Here is a 6,000-nt window from a genome sequence, read left to right as displayed (position 1 = left end):
CCAAGACGCTATCCTCCAAAAAAAGGAAGCCAATCTGGTGGTCCCCTGCCATAAACAAACTCTACAACAGAAGGAAGAAACTGTTGCAAAAGAGAGTAAAATCTCATGAGTGGAGGAGCTGCCTGGTCAGCCTCAGTAAGAAGCTGAGATCCCTTATAAGATCCTCCAAAGCTAGCTATGAAAACAAAATTGTCACTGATTCTAAGGGCAACCACAAAGCATTCTATAGCTATGTCAATAATCTCAATGGCAACACCCAGATCTGCTCTGAGTTACAGCACAATGGCACAAAATTTACAGAACCAACTGATATTGCCAACATCCTGGCAGATAGGTTCAGTGCTAACTTTATCCTCTCTCACCCCCTAAAGGGCCCATATCTATACAGGAAGAATGCAGAGTCCCTGTAATCACATCTATGCAGGTAAAAGCTGCTCTCTCTAAAACCAATATCACAGCATCCATGGGACCAGACAACATCCCAGGCTGTGTTTTACATGAACTTCAGAATGAACAGGTTCTCCACCTAAGCACCATGTTCAATCATAGTCTCACGTCAAGCTTTGTGCCCACTGAATGGCACACAGCAACAGTTATCCCACTCCACAAAGGGGGAGCCACCACTGATCCTTGGAACTATTGCCCTATTAGCCTGACGAGCCTGGTCTGCAAGGCCATGGAACGTATCATCATGGAACTCATAAACAAAGACATTGGTAACCTCCAAACTCTGGACCCCACCCAGTTCGGGTTTGTGAAAGGCAGATCATGCTTTCTGAACAAGATCGGCTTCTTTGAGGCAGTCACCAAAGCCGTAGATGAGGGTAAGGTGGTTCACACAGCCTATCTTATCCTCACCAAGGCTTTCGACACCAAACCTCATTCTAGAATTATAGCTAAACTCGCTGAACTAGGCATAAATCCCTACGTCACAAGATGGGTTGCCAACTGGCTCACTGACAGAACCCACACTGTAAAAGTTGCAGACTCAAAATCTGACTTCAACCCAGTGACAAGTGGAGTGCCACAGGGTTCAGTCCTGGGACCTCTCCTGTTTGGTATCTACTTCTCTGAAGTACAGGCTAACACAGAAAGCATCTGGCTAATGAAGTTCGCAGATGACTGCAAACTAGGAGCCATAGTCGAGTCCTCAGATGATGTGGACATCCTACAGAAGGGTCTCTCTGAGACAGATGCCTGGTGTCAGAGGCATGGCCTCAAGCTCAGTGCCAAAAAGTGCATTGCCAGCCCCTTTGGTAAAAACTCTGTGTGAACTACCACATAAACGGCAGTCTACTTAATGCCAAATATGTGATAAAAGACTTTGGGACCCAGGTGGACAGCAGTCTCTCCTTTGATAATCACATCGCCACAGTAGTCAGGAAATCCTTCTATGTGGCACACCTCATCACAAAAGGGCTCTCACCCAGGAAAAAAGAGGTCATTGCTCCCCTCTACTCAGCACTCATTAGACCCATTATAGAGTACAATGCCCCTTTTGGAATGTACCTCAAAGACATCTGCAGCAGCTGGAAAGGCCACAGAAGTACCTCACAGATGCCCTGTGTGAAGACTGGTAGAGAAGGGTGAAGGCTGCCAGCCTAGTCAAATAGAATTGGATACATAATTCTGGCATTTGTAAATATAAATGTAAAATACAGGCTTGTTTCTTAAATGAAAGGAAATGCTAAAATGTTGAACTTCAAGGTTGTTGCAACATTGCCATCTGCTGTAAGGAAAACTAAGTCAAGCATTTCAGATCTTTCTTTTGAAGTTAAAATTATTTCAAATCTATCCTTTGATCTGTAGAGCTCGGAGTCAGCCTGTCTGGGTTAGCACATTCTTTCTATTGTTTTAATTTAAGGAATAATTACTAGAGTGTACATATGAAATGTCTTTTATTGCTGTAGCTTCCTGAGCAGGTTTCAGCTTGCTAAATAATGTAGCCTGTTGGCCTGGGAACCCCAGGCTAAACATCAAAATGATGTAATGTGTATACTGGGAAAACCTAAGTGTCAAAATGATGTAATCTGGGGGGGGGGGGGGGCAGCAGAAATATTTGTTAGTTATTTTAAAAATTATAGCTCAGAGAGAGAGACTGAAAGCATTTTGATCTTGGACATCTAACGCAGCACTGCCTATGCTCTTAAGTAAGTTATCTTAGAAGAGTGTTTTCTTGTAGCAATAGCTAGGAAATTAGAAAAGATTAGATTAGTGTTTTTCTGTTATGTCAGAACTGTACTACGGAATAATTTTAAGTTTCTGTGTGATCTCTGAACTCTTGAATAGCACTGTGGTGTACTATTATTGTCTTGTGTTTTTAGTATTTATTATTAAATAGTTTTAAACCTTTTCAACTGTGGCTGGTTTATGTAGAGATATTTTAAGCTCTAGAGTACATTGCATGCTTATAAGTGATCCTGTAATAAGCCCTTCCAATAAGCCTTGATTGCTTAAGTTACACTACTATTGGATAATAATACTACACAGTAATAAATGGACACCCTTTTAAGGGCCTTTGGGTAGCTGATAATTATTAGCTGGTGATGGCAGTAATTACTACCATATAGTCTGGGTAAAGGGGCACAGCTGGAGAATCTGTGTCAGCCTTTCCCAGGAGTGTCTGCGAAGGTGTATAAATACTTATCTCAAAGTGTGTGTGTGTGTGTGTCAGCTACTTGGGCAGGGACACGAAACACTGGTTGAACAGAGAGAGTACTGGAGGTTAGCTTGCCAGCTAGGCTGAGATCTGGACCCGATAGCTGTGCCAGTGGGCAGTCTTATTGGGGACCTGGAGAGCAGGGGAGTAACCAGCCTCAGACTGACTGTGATCTGTGTGCGCACTTAAGGGAAATTGTACTTTACTGTGTGCATTTGTTATCCTTTCCTCTCATATGAAATGCCCTCTCTAGTGTTAGTGGTGAGGATTGAGGTTCCTTGACTGCTGGGCCAGGGCACGGGCGTCGCACCCTACAATGACCATCTCAAAAAACTCCAGTTTTACTCTGTAGCATATCACCTACTCCGAGGAGATCTCTGCCTAACATATAAAACTATGTTAAACCCAGAGCCATTAGACATGCTAGACCTTAAGAAATCCCAATCCCTCCAAACTACACACTCTAGGGACCTAAACCTTGTCACCACAATAAACAGGACATGCTGGAGGGATAGATTTCTGTCCCAGAAACTTCCAATACTCTGAAACAAGCTACCCATCTATGTCAAGCAAAGTTCCTCATTAGCACTCTTCAAGAAAAATTTTGATGAGTGGATGGGAAATAGGAAATACATCCCAGGGATCACTTCTGTGGCTCTGCTCGACAGGGGCACAGGAAATTAACTTTCTTGGGTGGCATAAGCCAGGGAATCTTGTTGGCTAGGCTTATTTAGGCCCTTGGGCTGATAGCCTAGTACCTACCTATGAACCTATGGCAGATTTTGGCATGGGGAAGGAAACTGGAGCACCCAGTGAAAACCATGTAGGTAGATGAGGAACGTGCACACTCGACAGAGAAGGGAGACCAGCCAGGAACTGAATAAAAGAACCCAGCAAGTGGCACAGAAATACTATCAGATGGGCCACCGTGCGTTTACTCTTAATTTTTTTTAGTTCAAACAGTGCTAAATACACACAAATGCATTTTTATCATGCCACTGACACAAGTTGTGACAGTTTCCCAAATGTAAGAATGTTTAAATTCAATTAGCAGACATACAAAAGCAAGCAGTGCCGATTAATCTATAGGGAGTGGCCATTTAAATTTGGCTGGTCAAGCTTATAGGCTGAAATTCACAAGTTTATGCAAATTTTTAATATATCTGTCCATCAAAGTTCAAGCTTCTTGAAGCTCTTCAAAGAACTGCTACTATACAGCAAAGATAAATGAATGTGAAGCAGCACTCTGTATGCTGTGCTACACCAACGAGGGAAGAGTGGTTCTATGATCGTGTGGGACAGACAATGATTTAAATATTTTGTAATCAGTAATCAGTTTCACTTGATAATTTGTACTGTAAAGCAACAGTATAGATTCAATTTTGGACCATTGTCAGTGCTATCTGCACTGAAATTAGTCACATACATGTGGTGTTTACATAATCTAGGCAGTGATACTGTAGAAGTCACAGGAAGACAGGAGTAACACAGCAATAGATATATGTTTGGATGGCACTTTAACAAGTCATTTCAGTATTTCATTTTCAAAATCCAATTTTTTTTTACTTCAAAGTTACTTGTTTTTCTGGAAGTTAAATTGTTCCATTGAGAAGTTATCATAGGATAAACTCTCAATGGAACATTCATTCAGCCAAAAGATTTCTGCTTGAATATCACATACTATGGTATGACACATAAAAACTAACACAATCACTGTTGCATATCCTGCATAGTAGCAGTAGGACATTCAAATGAATGTAAACTAGCTGGACATCACTATCAGCCAAAAGGGCACTAATAAATATTAAACGATTATGTTCCCTTCCCCTCAAGGAGGAGGAGTGGTTATATGAAATGGTTATGAAAGTTTAAGTGGCACATCCTACTTCCTGTCAAGAAAACCAGATTCTGTTTGTTTATGTTTTGGCAGCTTGTTGTTTTTGGTCAGTCTGCATTCAAATGATAACAGAAATCCACATCTAGCACCGGATACCTCTATGGAGGTCATGGGGAAAAGACAGTGTGATTCTAATGAGGTGGGAGGACAGAAATGTCCTATAAGCATGTGCAGGAACATATAGCGGATGTGCTACTATCCTTGTGTAGCTCCCACTGTATTTCATGTAGAGGTAATAGACTGTAGTTTTCCATTACACCACAAGCTGGAGCTCCTTTTCAGGAATATAAAAGACAACTTTGAAAGTGAAAGTTTTTTTTTTTCTGGAAGACTAGCTGAATGAGGGAAGACTGAAACACATAGCTGAAGGGAAAAATTGCCTTGCAGCATGACTGGATTTTCTTTTCTAGTGTTTTGGGACAGGGAAGTGAAGCAGCAGATTGTGTCTGTCTCTTGCTGAAATCCTAGATATTGTATTTTGTGGAATCAGGAGAGAAGTCTGAAACCAGCAGTTCCACTCCTGCTATGATTCAGCAAGAAAAAAAGTTCCCTTGGGCCTAGTACCGAGAAGTCATAGATGATTACCAGAGTTCTGGTAGGTGATTTTCTATTTTTCTCATCAGAGGAACCATGGCGCCTGGTCACTAGGATATTCTCGATGGACTGGTGAGAGGCTCTGGCCGTCATTTTATATTTTTATAAGACTGTGGTCCCCCCTCCCCTTTAATGCTTTGTGGATTACAAATAACTGGGATCCATATGAGCTCCAACTTGGGCCCTATTATGCCGGCAGCAAGACTGTAGGTAGTCACTGGCCAGTGAACAAGGTATAACAGAGTGTTTTATAGTTGGTCTGTTTAGAATTGATCAAGGGGGTAGAAGGTGTTAGTACTGCTGAATGACATTGCATTTTCTCATATTAGTATTGTTGCATTATAAATCTTCATTGTTCAATGACATTGCATTTGGCTCGTGTTAGTACTGCTGTCTTCAAGAATTTTGCTGCTCAATGACATTGCATTTTCTCATATCTGTATTGTTGTATTATGACTCTTACTGCTTAATGATATTTCATTTTTTTCCTGTGTTTGTATTGCTGCATTATAAAGCTTTACTGCTCATTAATATTGCCTTTTTTGTGCATGTTTGAATGTCAAGACCTTATTCTGTTGAGTTCTGGGGAAGAGGGTGAATGTATGTTTTCATTGCATGCATATTCTCACCCTGCCATATTGCTAACTGGTGCACTGTTGAAATGATTTGTTTTTGGTTGTACTATTGCCTTTTTAAACTTGATGTGTCACCTAGAATAAAATCTGTCCCTCTTGCCATCTTGGTGTGTTGGGCCTAATATGGGTGTCACCAGAGTCAGGTAGGAAGAAACCCATATCTCTGCAGCTACACCTGCGGGTGTGCTACACTTGCGTGCCTGCCTTTGTGCGGG

The 6,000-nt window shown here is 41.5% G+C and overlaps 1 protein-coding gene across 3 annotated transcripts in view; it reads right to left on the bottom strand.

Moving 5' to 3' along the window:
• The window catches only part of PLD2 (phospholipase D2), a 716,894-nt gene that overhangs the window by 112,117 nt on the left and 598,777 nt on the right, over positions 1-6,000 (bottom strand). The gene's annotated exons all lie outside the window — the stretch shown is intronic.

This window comes from Protopterus annectens, chromosome 7.part0, assembly GCF_019279795.1.
Source record: "Protopterus annectens isolate FY-2018-M chromosome 7.part0, PAN1.0, whole genome shotgun sequence".
NCBI lineage: Eukaryota > Metazoa > Chordata > Ceratodontiformes > Protopteridae > Protopterus > Protopterus annectens.
This window is presented reverse-complemented; position numbering and strand designations above follow the sequence as displayed.